The following is a 24,518-nucleotide window of genomic DNA, read 5'->3' as shown; positions in this document are numbered from 1 at the left end:
CATCAATGAGGTCATTCCACCAGTGTTGGAATGACATTGTTGTGTTCATCAAAGTAGCAAACGATATGCAAGTCGTCTATAACAAAGTGTACTGTGTATAATACGATTCATAATACATTATAATTTCAGTCTCTGGTCTCTGAGGGGACAAATAAATATCAATGCAAAAAGATCTATCTGGAATATTCTGGGTTTATCGCTCAAATGCCCTGGGTCTCTTAGATCATTCTGGAATGTAAAATAGTCTAGGCACTAGTATATTCTACAACCTTCTAGAATATAAGGCACCATGACAACGAAGCATACAACTATAACAATAACATTCGGTGTGCATACACATAGCAGATAATAAATTAAATGAAGTGCAATCAGTCCTTAATAATACTTTAAAATTAACCACACATAAACGTATGAGCACAGCAAGGTTATTCTAACAATTTAAGTAATCACTCCATTAAAGGCACATTGAAGCGCTAAAAGGCGCTGCTTTTCTATCTTATCTAATCAGTTAAATCGGTTCTAGTGGCTTCTCCACGTTGATAATTATTTATCTCTTATTCCTTATCTATATCTTTCCATTGATTTTTATTTTATTTAATTTTTTCTTCTCATTACTCTATATTCTTTAAATATATTTTAACTTACATTGTTCTTTTCCAATGTTCTTCACATTAAGGTGTCAATATTACTCTATATTTTTTAAATATATTTTAACTTACATTATTCTTTTCCAATGTTCTTCACATTAAGGTGTCAATATTGCTCTACAATCTTTTCCTTTTTTTCCCCCCCACACGTTGGTGGAGGGTTCAAAGGAATATGTCGATAAAGGTTTATTCACTTTTTTTTATTTTATTTTTTATTTTTATCTTTAGGTTATTTATCACAATACTTCATTACAGTAAGGGAAGGTGCAAGACCAAAAGCGACATTCTATTGCAATAGAATGGAAATGTTAGATCCTATGGCAATGAGCATAGGAAAATTAGGATTACAATGCTCAGTTTGGGCAATCCGGTGGACCATGGGAGAAAGTCAATCGCGGAGGATGTGTTCTTGGAACACAGGCATGTTCGACTTTCTGGGTGAGGGGAAAATAGGGGATTTTTATTTGTATATATATATGTTTTTAAGCTCAGCTCTCAACGGGACCTCATTAATTGGATGTGCATCTATTGTAGCTTCATACTCCAGAAACATTACCAAAAACTACACGAAAACATGCATAGACTATGGCTAGTTTGAATATAATGGTATGGAACACCGGTGGGATAAACAAACAACACAAGCGCAAAAGCGTGCTTACACTGATGAAAAAAGAACATGTGGACGTGGCTCTATTGAGCGAAACGCACATTTTAGAGGGAGACATAAATACGTTAGCGGATAACATATACCATAATATTAGTCACTCTTCTTTTGCTACGAGAACTAGAGGGGTAGCCATAGTCGTCAGACGCAAATTAAATATCGAATTGAAAGGGGTATGGTCGGATGCTGAGGGGCGCATAACTATAGCTAGGATTATACACAATAACAGGAAAATTGCATTGGCAGCGGTATATGCCCCGAATTTGTACGAAGTGGGTTTCTTCACTTCACTAACAGGAGAAATGTTAAACCATCCCGAGTACTCATATATAATAGGTGCGGATTTTAATGCCATTTGGAACCCAAGGATGGACAAAACTTACCTTTCCTTCTCCAGCGAACAAAAGAATTCATCTAAAGCATTAAAAGATTGGTCGAAATCAACAGGAGTAACTGATTTATGGCGTTCACTTAACCCCATGACCCGCAAGTACTCCTGTCGTTCGGCGAGACACAACACACTATCCAGAATTGATTACGTCTTTGCACCCCCGAGAATATTTGATAAATATGAAGTGGAAATGACACCCAATGCGCTATCAGATCACTGCTACTTAATCCTGAAAGCAACATTTGGTACACTATCTACCCGGGCCCCAAGATGGCGTTTTAATTCGATGCTGCTTAACAACAAGGAATTCATTACACAAATTAAAGAAGCTCTCACAGTATTCCTACAAGATAATGCTAACTCGGTGCAAGATCCCAGAATATTATGGATGTCGGTAAAGAATATGATCAAGGATTTCTCGGATAGATTTACCTCCATATTGCGCAAAAATCAAAACACAAAACTGTCTGAAATGGAAACGCTTTACTCAACGCTTTTTAATTCTTTAAAATACAACAACTCTACTAGACTAGATAACCAAGTTAACATTCTAAAGACAGAGATCAAAGCAATGTACAGACAAAAATCGGAATTGCAAATACGCAGCACTAGACAACAGCAGTACTTCCAAGGTTCTAAACCTAGTCACCTATTAGCCATGCGACTAAGAATTAATGCAAATTTGCAGATATAACTGCCATTAGGAAACAACAAGCTCTAGTAACAGAACCCAAAATAATAAACGATACATTCAAAGAATTCTACTCCGATTTATATAACTCAGAAACGACCTTTGATCAAGACAAATTAGACACATATCTTAATCAAATTACTCTCCCTAAACTTACGGATGAAGACGCTAAACAGTTAGAAGTACCGATCACATTAGAAGAACTCAAGAAGGCCATATCCGGAATGAAAAACGGCAAAGCTCCGGGAATTGACGGTATCCCATCAGAAATGTACATTTCTTGCTGGGACATATTTGGACCCTTATTACTAAATATGATCTTATACTCAGTCAAAGAGGGAAGCTTCATTGAACACCAAAATACCGCACTCATTTCAGTTCTTCACAAAAAAGACAAAGACCCCACTGAATGCGGTAGTTACCGTCCTTTAAGCCTCCTCGGAACCGATGTCAAACTGTACTCTAAGATATTAGCCATCAGATTGCAAAAGCATATGACGTCTTTAGTTCATCCGGACCAAACAGGCTTCATAAAAGGTCGCCTGATCAATGATAACATAAGGCGAATACTGCACGTACTAGATACAGACAAAGAGGACATCACACCTAAGGCGATACTATCCCTGGATGCTATGAAAGCATTTGACAGGTTGGAATGGCCGTTTCTATGGGCAGTATTGGAAAGGATGGGGTTAGGAAAAGGTTTCATTGATATGATTAAAGTACTATACAAGGACCCATCGGCCAGGATTACAACAGGCACATTCATCTCCGATATCTTTCCGGTATCACGCTCAGCCAGACAAGGTTGCCCTCTTAGTCCCGGACTATTCGATCTATCATTAGAACCTTTAGCACAATTTATAAGACAATCCCAACACATAGAACCAATAGTAATCAAGGGCACACATCATAAAATTTGTTTATATGCGGACGACGTAATATTGTTCAAGCAAAACCCCAACAACACATTGCCGCTTATACTCAAGTTGATAGAGAACTTTGGTGATTTATCGGGATTTAAAATAAATTGGCCTAAGTCGGCTTTTCTTCCTCTTAACACCAGTGCAAAAAAAGAGACAACCCTCCCAGGTGCGATACCCATGGTCAAACATTTCAGATGCTTGGGTGTGGAAATATTTCCCACCATAAGACAAACGGTGAAGCACAATTACACAAAAATACAGAACAAAATCAAGGACGACCTGGACAGGTGGGCAAAACTTAAAAACTCAGTACAGGCAAGGGTATCAATAGTTAAGATGGATGTATTACCAAGAATCAATTTCTTCAGCTCAATGCTTCCGTTACCTCCTCCAGAGGGCTACTGGAAAAGATTACAAACCTCCACATACAAATTTATTTGGAATAACAAACCACCTCGCATAAAAAGATCCACCGCACAGAGAAATAAAGCAGACGGTGGCATGGCAGTCCCAGATTTTTTACAATATTTTAATGCCTTCACATTAAGACCATTGAAGAAGATATGGTTTGACCCCGAGGCTTTGGTATCTTGGAGAAAATTAGAAGAAAACATAGTAGCCCCACAGAGATTGAAAGACATAGCATACACTAAACTTTCAATCAAGCATTGTGAGCGAGAATTTGGCCCAATAATAACCCATGCAATCAGGACATGGCGGGAAACACAAAGGAAATTTCCTAACCCTCAAGTATGGCATAATCACACTCCCATATTCAATAACAATGCTCTCTTAATGGGAAAACGACCTATAAGATTCCCTGTATGGGAAGAAAGAGGCATACACTCATTAGGGGATATTTTTAATAACAAGGGCCTCTGTAGTTATGTCGAAATATGCATAAAGTTTAACCTCACCGAGTCCACATGGCTTTTTTACATACAGTTACGACTTTGTATGAGATCTCACGGTGTTCCATTACACATACCAATTGAACACCACAGATACCACAAATTTTTCTATGAAAGAGATACATTGGGAGGTTTTGTATCAGGTTTTTATTATCAATTACTAACGTCCTCGTATGAAACCCTTCAACTAGACAATGTCTGGAGGAGGGATATACCAGACCTGGAAAATGACTTTGATTGGCAAGGAGCCTGGGCAAATGTCCGACTTACATCAAGGAACCCGGATCATCAACAAATCAATCTGAACTATATTCACAGGACATACTTGACTCCTATAAGGCTGTGCAAAATGGGGCTTATACAAGACTCCAAATGCTCCCAATGTACAAATGGGGACGAAGGAACATTTATGCACATGTATTGGGACTGCCCACCAGTTAAGGCATTCTGGAAAGATGTGTCCCAACAATTATCAATACTCGTATTTTGGAATATACCTGTACACCCCGCGGTATTGCTATTGAATGATGTTTTTGAGTTTGCAGTGAATCCACAACTAAAAAGATTGGTTTTATCGGGTATCACAGTAGCTAAAAAACTGATCGCATCACGTTGGTTTCAACCGGAAAAAATGTGCCGGAAAGTGTGGTTTCTTACATATCTCGATGTGATTTATCAAGAAATATCTACAGCAAGAATTCTGGGGCTCAATGAATCCAAAATGTCAATGTGGTTAGAAGTGGTGGAGAGAATAAAAGCTAGCCTATAATGGTGATGTTTGGTTAGGAGTGAGGGATAATGGAGGCACTATCCAAGAGGGGGTCCGGGAGGGGGGGGTTTGAGCTGGAGCATATGTGTGTAGGGTTTTAGAAAATAGGTATTAGGGGTATATTATATACTAACATTTATATAATTGTAACTTCGCTGGATATACACTGTATACGGTTAAAATGTTATTATTGACTATTTTTGTTTTATCCTGTTTCTGTACTTGCATATATTTTAACCACCTTTACTGAAAGTTTCATTATACATTGTGTGTTGAGTACTGACTTTTAATAAGTTTTGTTTTGCAATAATAATTTTTTTTTTTTTTAAATAAAAATAAAGGTGTCACCAGATCTCATCTGATGTCTTGAACAGACACGCTGCCTTTTCTCTGCAACATGTTTAGTGAATCAAGATCACAGGCTTGCGCAATCACGCACACAAATTCACTCTCACACACAAATTCACTCTCACACACACACACACACAGCAGCCAAACTGTACAGCGCTAATGCCAAAAGTTACACACACACACACATGCACAGCAGCCAAACTGTACAGAGCTAATGCCAAGAGTTACACACACGCGCACACACACACACTCTCTTTCTCTCTCCCTCTCTCCCACTCCCTCTCTCTCCCTCCCCCCTCTCTCTCTCCCCCCCCCTCTCTCTCTCCCCCCCTCTCTCTCTCTCTCCCTCTCTCTCCCCCCCTCTCTCTCTCTCTCTCTCTCTCTCTCTCTCCCCCCCTCTCTCTCTCCCCCCCTCTCTCTCTCCCCCCCCTCTCTCTCTCTCTCTCTCTCTCCCCCCCTCTCTCTCTCCCCCCCTCTACATAAGACCAGAAGCGAATTCCTAGTTCACAGAAGGCTTCTGGACGCTAGAGCTGAAGCAAAATTCTCTAGTATGATGAAATCATACGACCAATGCAGTAAATCCTCCTTAAATCAGCAAGTGCAAAACTTCCACAACACCTTGTCAACCGTGTTAGATACTGTTGCCCCTCTAAAGGTTAAAAAGGTAAAAACTGATAGAATCTCTCCATGGCTAAATAAAACCAATGTTAAAGATAACAAGAGAAAATGTAGGATAGCCGAGCGAAAATGGAGGAAACTCAAACTCACAGCTCACTTTAATTTATACAAAGACGCCATGGGCGCATACAATAAGGCAATACAACTTGCGAGAAAGGAATATTTTTCCAAAATGATCTCAGAAAATATGGGTAACTCGAGGGTACTTTTTTCCACCATTGACCGGCTGATTAACATACCACCCCCCCATATACCGCAGCAATCAGCCACAAAATGTGAAGAGTTCGCAGTTTTCTTTAATGAAAAAATATCATTGATTAGAGCAAGCATTACCGCTGATATGGATCTGGCTATGAGTGAAACCCCACCTGAGATAACTATGGGGGAATTCACATGTATTACATTACCTGACCTCTGTAAGATTGTCTCTGAGTGTAATTCCGCCACCTCCTGCCTCGATCCTATACCAACAGCATTTCTCAAGCGGGTGTTTGATAGTGTCTCAAATCATGTCCTTGAAATCATAAATATGTCTCTTCAAACAGGCACTTTTCCAGATGCATTTAAAACAGCTGTAGTAAAACCACTACTAAAGAAAACAAACTTAGATGTAAACGAACTAAAAAGCTATAGGCCAATATCGAACCTTCCATTTATCAGCAAGATATTAGAAAAGATAGTCTCAGTACAAATAAACTCCTTTCTCAAAGATAATAACATCATGGATGAACTACAATCAGGTTTCAGAACAAATCACAGCACTGAAACTGCCCTTACCAAAATAGTTAGCGACCTCAGGCTAAACTCCGATGCTGGCAAAGTCTCAATTCTTGTCCTATTGGACCTTAGTGCAGCGTTCGATACGATTGACCATAATATCTTGATCAGTCGTCTAGAAAGACTGGTTGGCTTTTCCGATCATGTACTAAATTGGCTCATAACATACATTAAGGGAAGAAGGTTCTATGTTAAGCTTGGAGACAATGTATCCGAGGAACATAACAGCAATTTTGGAGTCGCACAAGGAAGCTGCCTTGGTCCATTACTCTTCTCACTATATATGCTGCCCCTCGGGGACATCATTCGAGACCACAATGTATGCTTCCATAGTTATGCTGATGATACACAACTATATATCTCCGCAGAACCAAATAACACTACAGCCATACAGTCCATTACAAATTGTCTGTTAGCAATAAACAAGTGGATGAACAATAACTTCCTAAAATTAAACGAAAGCAAGACCGAAATCCTATTGATCGGCCCAAAAGCGAAAAGGGAAGTGCTTTGTAAAAACCTGGGGAGTCTGTCATCCTATGTAAAGACTGAGGTTACAAGCCTAGGTGTCATCTTGGACTCAGACCTGACCTTTAAGTCTCATATAAATAAGGCCATGAAAACGTCATTCTTCCACCTAAGAAACATAGCGAAAGTAAGACCTTTCGTAAATAAAAAGGATGCAGAGAAACTTATTCATGCTTTTGTATCAAGTCGGCTTGACTATTGTAATGCACTGTTCACTGGTCTTCCCAAAGCAACCATTGGGAAGCTTCAGCTTATCCAAAACTCTGCAGCTCGATTACTAACTCATACAAGGAGAAGAGAACATATCACTCCAGTCCTGGCCACTCTGCACTGGCTTCCAATAACTCATAGAATTGATTTTAAGGTCCTTTTCCTAACATATAAAGCTCTTAATGAGCAAGGCCCAAAATACATAGCAAATTCCCTAGTTAGTTATCTGCCCTCAAGAACGCTACGGTCATCCACTACAGGTTTACTAGACACGCCCAGAAACCAAAAAAGGATAGGAAGTATGGCATTTGCCAACTATGCCCCAAAACTATGGAACACACTACCAACACACATCAGAAACGCCAGCTCTATACACATTTTTAAAGGAAAATTAAAAACGTACCTATACAGTCTAGCTTACAAATAGTTATGGCTTGGAAAAACCTGATGGATCCATGAGGCTAGGATAAGCCTTGTGGACCCAACTTTTTAGATGAAGGAACGGGTACATAGGATAGAGACACGCCTCCAGTTTTTCAAACGTTTTTGACACGCCTCAGCTTCTGAGCTGAAGGAGTGTTTTTGCGGACCTCCCAAACTTTCAAACTTTTTAGATGAAGGAATGGGTACAATAGGAGACACGCCTCCAGTTTTTCAAACGTTTTTGACACACCTCAGCTTCTGAGCTGAAGGCGTGTTTTTGCGGACCTCCCAAACTTTCAAACTTTTTAGATGAAGGAATGGGTACAATAGGAGACACGCCTCCAGTTTTTCAAAAGTTTTTGACACGCCTCAGCTTCTGAGCTGAAGGCGTGTTTCTGCGGACCTCCCAAACTTTCAAACTTCTTAGATGAAGGATGGGTACAATAGGAGACACGCCTCCAGTTTTTCAAAAGTTTTTGACACACCTCAGCTTCTGAGCTGAAGGCGTGTTTTTGCGGACCTCCCAAACTTTAGACTGTTTTCTTTATGCGTTTTTCTTTTTCTTTCTTTCTACCACAAGACGCGGCCACTGATGGGTCCATGGGACTTGGATAAGTCCTGTGGACCCAACTCTGGCCACTGACCACATGAGCGAACGGGTACATACGCACACAATACACGGCCACTGATGGATCCGTGGGACTTGGTAAAGCACTATGGACCCAACTATGACCACTGATAAAAACGTAACTACACTAGCATTATAAGACCTAAACATTGCTACCTACCATACAAGTGCATTGGTTTAGTGCATTTCCGGTTGCCACTGAGCGGAAATGTTTGTGCGGACCTGTTCTCCCAAACTGGTAAGCAAATGACTGTTTTTACGTTATTTTCATTTTTACGTTACTATTATTATTATTATTATTATTATTATTTTTTTTTTTTTTTTTTTTTTTTTTTTTTAACATTGATCTTAACTGATCACTATGACTTTATTGCTTTTATCGTTATATATGCCTATAATTGTGTACAGCACTTTGAGCTACATGACATGTATGAAAGGTGCTTTATAAATACTTACTTACTTACTTACTCTCTCTCTCTCTCTCTCTCTCTCTCTCTCTCTCTCTCTCTCTCTCTCTCCCCCCCCTCTCTCTCTCTCTCTCTCTCCCCCCCCTCTCCCCCCCCCCCCTCTCTCTCTCTCTCTCTCCCCCCCCCTCTCTCTCTCTCTCTCTCTCTCTCCCCCCCCCTCTCTCTCTCTCTCTCTCTCTCTCTCTCTCTCCCTCTCTCTCCCCCCTCTCTCTCTCCCTCGCTCTCTCTCTCTCTAATCTCTATCACACACACAGCCATGATGGTAGGCAGGGCTAAGCAGGCTGTGTGCATCATGACCAGATCACGCTCCCACAAAGAACACAGCCCATCGCGTCCCCGGCAACACAAACACGGCCTCTAACGCGTAAGTTCATTATTTAAAATCCATATCTGACGCGCTTGTTGTGTTGCTGATTTTAGAGAAGCATAGTTGCTGTTTGTTTACTCGGGTCTCGATCGAGAGGAGAGTTGATACAAGTCGTGTAGAACTTCTCTGGTCGCGATCGAAGTTACAAAGTATATCAGTCGCAGTCCTCTTGTTTGAGCTTTGAGAAAAGTTAGTCTGTATCCGAGATGTCTTGCTTATTACGCTGTAGTTAGTCAACAGCGACAGAGGGAGAGAGAGACAGAGAGAGACAGAGGAGAGAGAGAGACAGAGGAGAGAGAGAGAGAGAGACAGAGGAGAGAGAGAGAGACAGACAGAGGAGAGAAAGAGAGACAGACAGAGGAGAGAGAGAGAGACGGAGGAGAGAGAGACAGACAGAGGAGAGAGGCCGCTTTAGTTTTGACCGCTTTTCTTGTTGCGGAAACCCGCTATAATAAGTTTCCGATGGGGTTCTGTTCTGATCTGCTCGGTTCTGTTCTGATCTGTTCTGTTCTGTTCTGCTCTGTTCTGCTCTGTTCTGCTCTGTTCTGTTCTGCTCTGTTCTGCTCTGTTCTGCTCTGATCTGTTCTGCTCTGCTCTGTTCTGCTCTGTTCTGTTCTGATCTGTTCTGTTCTGCTCTGTTCTGCTCTGTTCTGCTCTGATCTGTTCTGCTCTGCTCTGTTCTGCTCTGCTCTGTTCTGCTCTGTTCTGATCTGTTCTGCTCTGTTCTGCTCTGATCTGTTCTGCTCTGATCTGCTCTGCTCTGTTCTGTTCTGCTCTGTTCTGCTCTGTTCTGTTCTGCTCTGCTCTGTTCTGCTCTGTTCTGCTCTGTTCTGTTCTGCTCTGTTCTGCTCTGTTCTGTTCTGCTCTGTTCTGCTCTGTTCTGCTCTGTTCTGTTCTGCTCTGTTCTGTTCTGATCTGATCTGTTCTGTCCTGATATGTTCTGTTCTGCTCTGTTCTGCTTCATGTCTCTCTGCTCTGTTCTGCTTCATGTATCTTTGTTCTGTTCTGTTCTGCTTCATGTATCTTTGCTCTGCTCTAGACTTCATGTCTCTCTGCTCTGTTCTAGACTTCATGTATTTTTGCTCTGCTCTAGACTTCATGTATTTTTGCTCTGCTCTAGACTTCATGTCTCTCTGCTCTCTTTCTCGGACCGGGGCCGCTTGGTCGATCCCACCGTAATGTCTGGTTGGACAAAATAACTGGCTTAGAAAGATGGTGAACTAATTCACTGTATTTTACCAAATGAACAGAGTGCATAAAGAAAAGACGTCTGGGAACACGTTATTACAGGCACATGTTCCGGGCAGAGCCAGAGAGAGAGAGAGAGAGAGGAGAGAGAGAGAAGAGGGGGGGGGGGTGATCTAGGGATCGGAGCTGAGTAGCATGTCTTCTTGCAGACTGTAATTACAGAGCCGGTCTATCACGCTGCTAAATAAAAGCAACAGCGTGTATTGTTAGCAAGACCATCTGTTAGTGTCAAATATAGGCTGGTCTCTCTCTCTCTCTCTCTCTCTCTCTCTCTCTCTCTCTCTCTCTCTCTCTCTCTCTCTCTCTCTCTCTCTCTCTTTGGCCTGTCTCCCTCTCTCTCCCCTTATCTGCATGTCTGTTCTATTCCTCCTTCTGTCTGTCCGCTTCTCTCCATGTCTCTCTCTCCATGTATCTCTCTCTCTCTCTCTCTCTCTCTCTCTCTCTCTTCTCTCTCTCTCTCTCTCTCTCTGTTTCTCTCTGTCTGTCTTCCTCTCTCTCGCTGTCTTTGTCTGTCTGTCTCTCTCTCTCTCTCTCAATCTCTCTCTCTCTCTGTTTCTCTCTGTCTGTCTTCCTCTCTCTCGCTGTCTTTGTCTGTCTGTCTGTCTCTCTCTCTCTCTCTCTCTCTGTTTCTCTCTGTCTGTCTTCCTCTCTCTCGCTGTCTTTGTCTGTCTGTCTGTCTGTCTGTCTCTCTCTCGCTCTCTCTCGGTTTCTCTCTGTGTCTGTCTTCCTCTCTCTCGCTGTCTTTGTCTGTCTGTCTGTCTGTCTGTCTGTCTGTCTGTCTGTCTGTCTGTCTGTCTGTCTGTCTGTCTGTCTGTCTCTCTCTCGCTCTCTCTCGGTTTCTCTCTGTGTCTGTCTTCCTCTCTCTCGCTGTCTTTGTCTGTCCATCTGTCTGTCTGTCTGTCTGTCTGCCTACCTGTTTGTCTGTCTACTTCTTTCTATCTCTGTCTGTCTGTCTAGCCCCACCCCCTCTCTCTCAGACACATACACATAGACACACACAGTTTTAGTTTGTGCTAAAACAGGGCAGTATATATTTGAGTGTGTATTTATTTCAGTATATTTGTGAGGAGGTGAGTCAGTGACGTAGACCCAGTGTTCGGTCACTCATGACAGCGATGGAAAGAGCTCGGAGTGTCTGCAGAGTTCCAGTCGTCAGGATGTGACTCAGGGAAGTGGACCAGGCCAGAGCTGTCCTTCTTAAAGGGACATTTCACCTAGAATGAATGTACAGATACTGGTATTGCGATATTATCAGTCTGATACCAGGCTAGTGTCAGACGTCTCTGCAGGGGGTTCTGTCTCCTCCAGCAGGACGTCTCTCTCTCAGATGTCTCTGCTGTGGGCTTCAGATTATTTATTACATACAGTATTTGGTTGCAATGCTTGGTCTTGACGAGGATTCTTAAAGATCCCTGTTCAATGTACGAAGGAGAAAACAACTGGATAACTGTATGTTCCACCAGTATCCTTTAATAGATGCCTTTCATGGAATGTTTAGAATGCTCATTGCTCCTCCATGTAGGAAGAAACAGTGGTTGCTTGCTATGTGTCAATATGAGGAATATATAAACAGAAAAATAATACATTTGGTGTCTTATTACTGAAAGAAAACAATAAAAAAAATAAAACAGCAATACCATGCTTTGAAAGTGGTTACTTACTAATGGTTACAAGCAGCCATGTTGGGGGCGGTTAGGTGGCCGAGCGGAGATTGCGTTCGTCACCAACCCCGGAGCTGTGAGCTGGATTCGCCTGTTCGAATCCAGCTCACAGCTCCGGGGTTGTCACCAGCTTGGCTGGCCGTCTGCACTGATACAATTGGCTGTATTAGAGGGTGGGAGAAGCTGGCGGGGTGGGTCCGGGTCGTTGTAAACAGCGACTCCTACAGTTCGGTCGGGGCGCCTGCTAAGCGCGGATAGGACTTGAGGGGGATAGTGTGATCCTCCCACACGCTACGCCCTCTCGATGAGAATCCGCGCTGCCAGGTGAAAAGAAGCGGTGATTGGCTGGACGTGTGTCGGAGGAAGCACGTGGTAGCCTCCACTCTCCCAGATGATCTGACTGTGGGGGGTAAAGCGCAGCGACCAGGAAGGGACTGGGAATTGGCATACGACTAACATTGGGATGGGAGAAAAATCGGAGGAAAATGGAGGGGGAAAAAGATCAATAAAAAAAAAAAAAAAAGCAGCCATGTTGGAAGAAATAGGGTAGGGACAGGCAGGAAAACAGATTATTACCTGGATGCTATAGGCTGCTCGACTAATCTGATTTAAATTTAGATTTAGTCTTTTTCCACGATCATTAAAACAAGATAATCGACCAAAAGACTATTATTGTGCTGCATGTCTCGTTGCTCTCATTTTGTCTTGTGTTGTAAACACAGCGCACCCTTCCTTCACAGCGGTGCGCTCCGCCCATCCGGTGAGCTCCGCCCCTCCCCTCAAGCGCACACAGTAGTTTCAGCCCGTGAGAGGGCGGAGGACGGAGTCGGGGTGGACGGTATGAACGGTATACGGTATAAATGGTATGAATTCGCGCTACGGTATGGATTTTGACTATACCTTCATACCTTGTTGTGACCGGTAGACTATAGAGCAGCTAGTCACATATAATATCACATATAATATCATAATATTATATATTGACGAGACGTGACAACAGAGGTTCAAAGATAACTTCACATTTATTGGCTATTCGTTTCTTTATCACTTCATCCATCGGGCTGCTCTCGTTTCCAACTCTGTGTTGACCATGACATCCTGGTGTGACATCATCAACTACGGCAACTTAGGAGGACGCTCTAACCTCAAACTCAAACCTATTACGTCACGCTCTCTCTCTCTCTCTCTCCTCTCTCTCTCTCTCTCTCTCTCTCTCTCTCTCTCTCTCGCTCTCTCGCTCTCTCTCTACGTTGTCAAACATGTACACTAAAGTTACGTTATGTTGGAGTTTGAGTTGTTTGTCCTGCAGTAGCTTTTATTTTCACTTTGTGCCGCTTGATTTGATTGTATTTCATGAAAAAAGTGTTTTTTCAGAGATGGAAGTAACTTTTATTTTTTTATATATCTTTTATTGGTGAAACATACAGTAGGTGGTGCAGAGAAGCAAAAGTTAGTTATCGATGTATAACATATCACCATTCACCATGTTTCTTTTTTTGCTTTTATGGGACATGACGAGACACGGAGGACAGGACTGAAATTGAACAGGGACGACAAAAAAACAATAAAGACAAGAACTAAACAAAGTCGAAAACAGGCAAAAAGAAAGCAAAAAGAAAGCAAAAAGAAAGCAAATTAAAATAAATATAAAATAAAAATAAAAAAGAGATGGAAGTAACTTGAGAAAAGGTTTTGCATTTTTCTATTGCAGTTTTGCACAATAAATGTTCTTAAAATACCTCTGTACTATGTGAAATATGTCCTAGTAGTAATACAAGAGTACAGTAATAGCTGCCAGTGTTTTACCCCCTCAGAAGCATTTATATAGACATTTTAAGATAAATTAATATACCGTGATATATACCGTTACCGGCTATGCTTCAAATTATACCGTGATATACATTTTAGACCATACCGTCCAGCCCTAGGACGGAGCCACAGAGCATTTCTCCAGGTCTTTTGAAACGTCTGGTAACTTGTAAAATAGGTCAGAAAGAAAGGTAAAAATCTATTCAGATCACTAACGTGGGGGGGGGGGGGGGGGATCAAAATTAATGGATGTTGATTAGAGCCTCAACGTAAATGGTTGTAGCTACGGCCGTGGGGGTGCTGGATACATGAGCCAATATACTTTTTTTTATACGACTGAGTGTCCTGAACACGGAGAGACCAATCCCAAGTCGATCGGCACTTTCTCTGCCAAGCTATAGTCACTTTTCCGCACCTACCCCCGAACCGGCACATGCGCAGATTGTCCAGAGAGACTCCCTCCGTCAAGGCTCAAATCAACATTCATTCATTTTCCATGAACTCAAAATACCGGAAGTGTTGCGGTGGTCCATACTTGCGTCCAAGCAAGGAAGCACCTCCAATTAGGGCTGGGCGATATGGAAAAAAATCATATCGCGATAACGATATGATAATTTTATTTTATTTCTCGATATCGATAATTATCGAATTGTTATAAGTATATAAAAAAAAGTTTTATTTTCGATCTTTTGGCGCTTTTTTGGTGGACAAACCACCGCACATGTGCACTTTGACTCGTGACTGGAGTCTAGTTCTGCTAGCACACATAGCCTACTGTGTACAGACGGTTTCAAACTGTATTTTAAATTAGAAAGCAAACAAAATAAATGGACAAGAGAAAAAGAAATCTGAATTAGGTCAGTATTGTCATTTGGACAAGCAAAGCCATTACTTTAAGTTGCAGGCAAGAAAGACAAGTCTGTCCACTGTCTCTGGTTTTAAAACTGCCCTGTTGCAGGTATAAAAAAAAAAAAAAACGATTTTTCGATTTTTTTTTAAATTTTGATATTCGATATCGATTATTAAAATATATCGCGATATTTATCGTTATCGTTATATCGCCCAGCCCTACCTCCAATATGACAAAGCTTCCCGCTGTAGCAATGTTAGCGTCACAACAACGTTAATGTTACACTCTGGTTATAATGTCTCCTGTGCTGCACAAGCACTGAATGAGGACGAGGATGTTCACACTAGAGCACCCTGCCAGTTACAACAGAGACAAATATATCTCCGTGTCATAGTTCACAATTGACTGACTACTACTAGATCCTATTGTAAATCTGCCAAGAATGAAAGGTAGAATAGTTTTGCTTAAACAAATAAGAACTTAAACTTGATTTTTTTTGTTGGATAGTTAATAATTTCATAACCATCAGTAGGTGAGGTGGATATGATTCAGTTAATCATTTCATAACCATCAGTAGGTGAGAAATATACAGCTGCTTGCCCATGATATTCAGCGACAAATTAGAGGCAAAGCATCCAAAAGCCCAATCTTTGGCTTGAGCGCTGAGTCGGAACCACTGATGTCACTCACTGGAAAAGAACAATTCTCGTGTAATATACAGTTCGCAGATGACAACTTGGAAGCTCAGAACTTCTTTTGGGGTTTTTACAATGCCCGGCCCAGACACAACAGCCGAGACGCTGTTTTTGTATATAAAATACTTTTACGCCTCGACCTGCCCATGGAGAGGCTGATAGGATACTGTTTTGACGGGGCCAGCAACATGTCTGGGGGGTACAGGCTAGACCAGGGGTTCCCAAACTTTTCAGGCCGCGACCCCAAAAAAACGGTGTCAGAGAGCCGCGACCCCCACTATTATAGGAGGTAAAAAAAAAATATTTTAAATGGAAATGTATGGTTGAAACTAGGGATGTCCCGATCGCCTTTTTTTGCTTCCGATCCGATCCCGATCATATGATTTTAAATATCTATCGATCCGATCGTTTCCGATCCGATCTTTCACATTAGTAATCAATTTTGACGCATTTTTGTCAGAAACTGGCAGAGTGAGACAAGCCCATCTGTTGCCTATATCCGGGGCGCGAGCGCGGAGGCGTTTGTTATTACATTCACCCTGAGAAATGTGCTTCTGCTTCATATGAGAAATATTAAAAGTTTCAATATATGTTTGCACATTAGTATACATTCAGTGTTCGACTTACGTAATGGTCCATTCTGGTCTGAAACGCCGACGATAAAGTCACGTAACGTTATCCTCCTGTTGAAAAGTTAGTTTGAAAACTTCGCCTCCAGCCTGCTGCTTCATGAGTTTTTCCTCCATGCGGAATCTCCTCCTTGCAAACATTGCAACTGGCTTGACTTTCTATTTTTAAATGCTTAGTTCCAAACCTCTGACATTAAGTCTAGCTGCTCAAGTCAGTGGATATTAACCGTGTTTCGGGAGCGACGTGTTGTTGTTGTGATGTGGTCGCGACTCGCGTGTAGCGTGTAGCGTCTAAATTAAAGGGAATGTTTGTTGCAACGGTGAAAATTAAAGGGGAATGTGTTTGTTGTGGATAATTATTCTGCTCTGTGTGACAATAAATACATTAATGATGATATATTATGTAATTTAAAACCAAAACTAAGGCCTCCGTATGAGTTTAAGACGTGGACATGGTCATGTTTGTTGAATACAAATATTTTTTTTTTGACTGCCGATTTTTATTATTATTTTTTCCCGATCCCCGATACTCTGAAAAGCACGTGATCGACGCCGATTCCGATCACGTGATCGGATCGGGACATCCCTAGTTGAAACATGCAAACGTTCAAACGCACACACACTAATAAGCATTGGAGGCTTTTAACCAGGGCCGGACTGGGGAAATCATTCAGGCCAGGAAATATAGCCCCAGTCAGGCCACTTTTTAAGCAGGGGGTCTGGGGGTCCCCCACCAGACATTTTTTTGTTACAAAGACTTAATTTCCTGCATTCTGGTGCAGGCATTTTTTTATTTGTACCCTTTAAATGCCAGTGTTTGTGATGGCATCACAACTTATTGTTAAAAAACAGGCTAGCATATGTATGATTAGCAACAACACAGATTTTTATGGATTTTCAGTTTTTTGTAATTGATAAATACAATATTTTATTCAACTTCAGCCGTGATCATAACACCACATATTCATTTTATAATTCTAACCCTTTAAATGCCAGTGTGTGTGATGGCATATATTTGCAATATATCAAATGCAAAGTACATTTTTCTGGGGGGGATTATTACAGGCTAGCATGTGTCAATGATTAGCAGTTTTTCGTAAGGATCCCGCCTCCACCAATCACATGCGGCTCCCTTTGTGTGTGTGTGAGAGCAAGAGAGAGAGAGAGAGAGATAGTTCTCCAACTTGTGTGAGTTGCAGTGATCTCCTGGTTGTTCCCCACCTAGGTTATCTAACTATTGCGCTGGTGCAAATAGAAACACTGGCCTGGCCTGCTTCTAAGTTCAGTGGCCTGACCGCAAAAATAACTATCAGTAGGTGTGGTGGATATGATTCAGTTAATCATTTCATAACTCAGTAGGTGTGGTACAGTACAGACAGTACAAACACAGTACAGACAGTACAAACACAGTACAGACAGTACAAACACAGTACAGACAGTACAAACACAGTACAAACAGTATAAACACAGTACAAACACACAGTATAAACACAGTATATAAATACAGTATTTACACAGTGCAAACACAGAGCAAACACAGTATATAAACACAGTATATAAACACAGTATATAAACACAGTATATAAACACAGTATATAAACACAGTATATAAACACAGTATAAACACAGTATATAAACACAGTATATAAACACAGTATATAAACACAGTATATAAACACAGTATAAACACAGTATATAAACACAGTATATAAACACAGTATATAAACACAGTATATAAACACAGTATAAACACAGTATATAAACACAGTATATAAACACAGTATAAACACAGTATAAACACAGTATAAACACAGTATATAAACACAGTATAAACAGAGTATAAACACAGTATAAACACAGTGCAAACACAGTATAAACACAGTGCAAACACAGTATAAACACAGTATAAAGGAGTGGAGATAACAGTATGAAAGTGAAACCTCGGTTCAGAATAGTCATTATTAGTACATTTTCTCTTCTAGCCAGTGACATTATCTTTTAAATGAAACTACTAGTACTAGTTGTTTCACATTATTTATTTATTATATCTACTCTTCCTGCAGTTGTGTGACTCTTCATGAGAAACCCGAGCGAGGTCATCCAGTCACTATAGGCGTGTTCAGATAGTCTGTGTTCCTCAGTGTTCAGTCTGTCTGTGTTCCTCAGTGTTCAGTCTGTCTGTGTTCCTCAGTGTTCAGTCTGTGTTCCTCAGTGTTCAGTCTGTGTTCCTCAGTGTTCAGTCTGTGTTCCTCAGTGTTCAGGTCGTCTGTTTGACTGGAGAGTAGCTCAGAGGACCAGTCCAGACCAGCAACAGTATGTTTGACTGGAGAGAGGAGCTCAGAGAACCAGTCCAGACCAGCAACAGTATGTTTGACTGGAGAGGAGCTCAGAGGACCAGTCCAGACCAGCAACAGTATGTTTGACTGGAGAGGAGCTCAGAGGACCAGTCCAGACCGCGTGAATATTAAAGGCAACCAACTTGTGTTCGGCTTTTCTCTGATTGGCCGCGCCCCCCCGCCCCCACGCGCAGGCAAGCGCAGCCGTCCCACGTCCCAAATGAAATCCAAAGAGCAAGTGCGGCAGCGCGGCAGCGCGGGCAACCAACTTGTGTAGTGTTGGGCTGCTGTTCCAACGCACTTGTGTTGGGCTGCGGTAGCAGTGGAGCGCTGCTGACTGATTATTATGTTTCGCGTTTTTAACAACCAAAGTTAGATTCACTCGTCACTGTACATGTATAAACAAAGCCCATACAGTTATGAAATAATAAACACTGACTATCTGACTCTTACTAATAAACACTGTGTTAGGACTATAAACACTGTTAGGACTATCTGACTCTTAATAATAAACACTGTTACAGACTAGTGTTAGGACTATCTCGATTCACGCGTCACTACTGTAACTAGAAACTCTGGGTGTCACTGTACATCAGTAACGTTATTTCGCGTTTTTAACGTCAGCGGGGCGATGCGGTGGTTAGTCCCCGGCTTCCGTGCACCGCCGCCGGCTCTACTCGGTCCAGCTCCAGCAGCAGCGACCGTGCTCCGTTGTAGAACGAAGCCCTTCAATGACAGAGCTCTCATATTTTGCGAATGCATAAACTATATCTTAAATTATGGCTATGTGTCTAATATGGCTGTCGCTTATCAATGACTTCGCGACAGCCATATTAGACACATCGCCATAATTTAAGATATAGTTTATGCATTCGCAAATATGAGAGCTCTGTCATTGAAGTGGGTGGTGGCAGCTTACTAACAGTAGCGATTTTTATTGTTTTGTCATGACCAAACATAATCCCAACATAGATAGGAGGTGTACTGTATGTCAAATGTCGGTCATGTGGTGGAAGTGTTTAGTACAGTCACACAACAGAACACCGCTGTAGAGTACAGTCACACAACAGAACACCGCTGGTTCGACCAGCGCTTTTGCCGCATCTCTCTTTGCGCGAGGGCGTGTGCTAGTGGATTGATTGATTGGCCGTGTGGCCAATCAGAGAAACGCTGAACGAAAAGCTGAACACAAGTTGGTTGCCTTTAATATTCACGCGTCCAGACCAGCAACAGTATGTTTGACTGGAGAGGAGCTCAGAGGACCAGTCCAGACCAGCAACAGTATGTTTGACTGGAGAGGAGCTCAGAGAACCAGTCCAGACCAGCAACAGTATGTTTGACTGGAGAGGAGCTCAGAGGACCAGTCCAGACCAGCAACAGTATGTTTGACTGGAGAGGAGCTCAGAGAACCAGTCCAGACCAGCAACAGTATGTTTGACTGGAGAGGAGCTCAGAGGACCAGTCCAGACCAGCAACAGTATGTTTGACTGGAGAGTAGCTCAGAGGACCAGTCCAGACCAGCAACAGTATGTTTGACTGGAGAGTAGCTCAGAGGACCAGTCCAGACCAGCAACAGTATGTTTGACTGGTGGAGAGTAGCTCAGAGGACCAGTCCAGACCAGCAACAGTATGTGTATGTGTGCGTGATGTGCTAAATAATCAATGTAGCCGCATAACGTTAAAGGTCAAAGTAAGCGCTTTACAGATATTGAGCGTCATTCTGTAAAATGTTTATTAATTAATGTTTATTACGTTTATTAATCATGGGAAATTCCACACCACCACAACAACCCTACTAGTCATACACACACACACGCACGCACACACACACACACACACACACACACACACACACACACACACACACACACACACACACACACACACACACACACACACACACACACACACACACACACACACACACGCACACACACACACACACACACGCACACACCCTGCAGTCTCCCGGCTATAAAGAGGACCACTCCCTTCTCTCCCTCTCATCACTCCTTTACTTCTCGTCTCTTCTCTTCTCTTCTCTCTTCTCTTCTCTTCTCTTCTCTTCTCTTCTCTTCTCTTCTCTTCTCTTCTCTTCTCTTCTCTTCTCTTCTATTCTTTTCTCTTTTCTTTTCTTCTCTTCTCTTCTCTTTTCATCTCTCTCCTCTCCTCTCTTCCCTTCTCTTCTCTTCTCCTATCCTATCCTCTCCTTTCTTCTCTTCTCTTTTCTTCTATTCTCTTCTCTTCTATACTCTTCTCTCCTCTCCTCTCCTCTCCTCTACTCTACTCTACTCTACTCTTCTCTACTCTGTTCTTCTTTTCTCTTATCTTCCCTTCTCTTTTCTTCTCTCCTCTTCTCTTTTCTTCTCTTCTATACCTTTCTCTCCTCTACTCTACTCTACCCTATTCTACTCTACTCTTCCCCACTCTATTCTTCTTTTCTCTTCTCTTCTCTTCTCTTCTCTTCTCTTCTCTTCTCTTCTCTTCTCTTCTCTTCTCTTCTCTTCTCGTCTCTTCTCTTCTCTTCTCTTCTCTTCTCTTCTCTTCTCTTCTCTTCTCTTCTCTTCTCTTCTCTTCTCTTCTCTTTGCTTCTCTTTTCTTTTCTTTTCTTCTCTTCTCTTCTCTTTGCGCAAACCAATCAACAACTGAGCCCATATCAGCTCCCCAGAATCAGATCAGACCTAGCAGGTCTCAGACATGTTTCAGAGAGGGCTGCTCAGTCAGTTATTGATACAGGCAGTCAGTCAGTCAGTCAGCTGAGGGAGCGTCTATATTTGTCACAAAAGGGCAGCAAGTGGGTTCAGAGTTCCCTAATGTCAGTGCTACTCTCTCAGCTACTGAGAACATATTTTACAAGCTAACAATTACGTCAGAGATACAGCAAAAGTAGTTCAAACTACTTAATATAACTCAATTGGAAGTGAAAACAAGGTGTTTACTGAGTGTATATCTATTCTTCTGTAACGAGTATAGTCGGACAGTCGGACAGGAACCAACACCAAATGACGATATCTGCTTTCTTTACTGAAAAGAAGTTCAAAAGAATGTAAACTTGTAAAAGTGGATTTTGTAACATCTGGCTTGCAGAATCTTGAAAGAGAATGCCACCCATTTTAACAACTCACATGTGTTATTCCTGTCGGTCCCCACAGTTCAGTCAGTATGTTTCCTGTTGTCCCAGGACAGTTCAGTCAGTATGTTGTCATTGTGATTTGAACGTTCAAATCGTTATTTTCACTTCAGGTCTCTTTGGATTCACCATGTCAACGAGTCAGACTATTTAAACAGCAATACAACTTCTGTGTCAAAACTCATGATTCTCTATCTTATTTTTTTTACTTAAATTTTTTTTTCTCCAACTTACAACATTTAAACAGGAAACAAAAAACTGAAACAAAACCAAACATAAAACAATACAACAATACAGTGACATGGGGACATTGAGCTATTTACATTTTGATTTCCCCTTCTGTTCACCCGTCTGTGGTGTCGTTCCCACTCCTCCTGTATTCCTCCCACTTCTCTCACTTCGACCCACACTTTTCCTCCTGTAACCTCAGCATGTGTGTAAGTCTCTCCATCTCATACATTTCCTCTACTACCCCCAGCCACTGTTCCTTTGTAGGTGGCTCCTCTTTGTACCATGTTCTAGTTATTGTTTTCTTGCTGGCTACCAGTAGTGTTTACCAAGTATTTGTCCTCTCCTTGTATGTTTTCCTGTGTCAGATTCCCTATATATAGCACCAAGCCCGTCATGGGCACTTCATATCCCAATATTTCCTTTTGGGCACTTCATATCCCAATATTTCCTTTAATGTCTCCCATATTCCTTCCCAATATTCCTTTAACTTTTGACACTTCCAAAACATTTGTGTGTGATTCGCCCCCTCCTGACCGCATAGCCTCCAACATGCTTTCTGTGTTGGTGCGTATCTCCCCTTCATCTCTGGTGTTATGAAGAATCTAATCATATTTTTCCATCCAAACTCCAAAGGTGCTGTACCTTACATACATTGTACCATTCTTCCTCCGTCATCTCAATCTCTTTCCCATTTTTCTTTTATATACATTGTTGAATTGCCCCTACAGCCCACCAGTGCCTTTTCCTGGAATTACTCAGAATCACCCAAACCATACTCATATTCATAACGGTATGTACGGATGAAAAAACAATCAGTTTTTTGCATGTTGACCCGAAGCAACTCACTGACAGTCGACGGCGTTATTAGATCCATAGCTATAATATAAAATATAGTTTTAGGACTCGCAAGTTTGCCATTCTAAAACGATATCCATTAAAGACCTGGCGCTGAAGGGGGATCAGCGCCCCCCCCTGCTGCTGGCGGTCAATGTGTTAACCGTTATCTTTATTACTCAATTCTGTTCATTGTTCTTATCTGTTTTTAATTTCTTTATTATAGTCATCTCTAATCTGTTCAAGGTGAATTTGGTAATTGAGTCTAATAAATAAAGTCGTATAAATAGTTCCTTGTCCCCTACTAGTGCTTGAGTGTTATATATATATATTGAGTGTTATTAATCACATTGCACCAACATGTCACAGCTCTGAGCTGGGTACTGCCATTCCTCCTCTCTCCTTTGGTAGCTGCAGAGTCACAAATCTGATCCTTGGCTTCTCCCCCCCCCCCCCCCCCCCCCCCAAATAAACCTTGATATCAATTTATCCCATTCTCTAAATTGGTTCTGTGGTATTGGTATGGGCAAAGATTGATATAGGTACAGTAACCTTGGTAATATGTTCATATTGATAATGTCAATCCTCGAGCTGAAGTAGTCCAGGGGAAGTAGCCTACTGTCCACCTTCCTAGATCCCTCTTGATGTTCTGATTGATCTGTGTATAGTTTATTATATAATTTCTCCACCCCTTTTGTAATGTTCACCCCTAAATATATATATATATATATATATATATATATATATATATTTTTATAAATGTTTTTATTTTCAATTTTCAACATAGAACAAGACATCACAGACCCTAAATATTTAATCTTGTCCTCGTCACACCTGATTTTTTTATTTCTCTTTGATCTCTATCGTTGGTGTGTAGTTTAATGCTAAAGTCTGTGTCTTTGTCATGTTGAGTTTATACCCCGAGTAGTGTCCATATTCTTCCAGTATGTCCATTAGTATCGGGAAGCTTGTGTCTGGTTGTCTCATACACACTATTACGTCATCTGCAAATAGACCCAATTTTCTGTTCTGATCCCCTTATCTCCACCCCCCTGATTCCCTTATTCTGCCTGATTAGTTGGGCCAATGGTTCGATGAAAACGGCAAAGAGTGTTGGCGAAAGACAACAGCCCTGTCTGGTAGCCCTCTCTAGCCTAATCTGGTCCGTCAGACTACCATTCACCTTGACCCTTGCCGTTGGTTCATGGTATAATGATTTGATACATTTGACTGCGTCCTCATCAAATCCAAATTGACTCTATCTGTTCTATCTATTTGTTCTCTCTCTGTATCTCTCTCTCTCTCTACCATAGGCCTATAGAGTTCACTGGTGGATTCCGTAACGTCTGGTTTGATAAATCATAAAGGAGAATGCCACCCATTTTAACAACTCAAATCACTGTGCCAATTAGAACTTTGTACAATTACTGGCAAATGACTGCAAAATGTAGTTAAAATATGAGTATAATCACATCCCCAACACTGCCTTGTGCAGAAACAGCGGCATTGCAATGCTAACGTAGCGGTAGCTTATCTCTGGCTAACGATCACGATTGTTGATAGTCAAGAGCCAATCGTGCAGTCGTTCAGTATTGACATTACTAAATGAGATGTCATGCTAATATGTCATGTTCTACAGTAGGACTTACTACTATAATACCTAATCA

The 24,518-nt window shown here is 41.6% G+C and overlaps 1 protein-coding gene across 1 annotated transcript in view; it reads left to right on the top strand.

Annotated features, from left to right (window-relative positions):
• Window positions 1-9,370: 9,370 nt before the first annotated feature.
• The window catches only part of st3gal8 (ST3 beta-galactoside alpha-2,3-sialyltransferase 8), an 86,344-nt gene continuing 71,196 nt past the window's right edge, over window positions 9,371-24,518 (top strand). Inside the window, 1 exon segment of the mRNA XM_084317552.1 lies at window positions 9,371-9,425. The gene's annotated coding sequence lies outside the window, so the exon portion shown is untranslated.

This window comes from Notolepis coatsorum, assembly GCF_963971535.1.
Source record: "Notolepis coatsorum genome assembly, chromosome: 6".
NCBI lineage: Eukaryota > Metazoa > Chordata > Actinopteri > Aulopiformes > Paralepididae > Notolepis > Notolepis coatsorum.
This window is presented reverse-complemented; position numbering and strand designations above follow the sequence as displayed.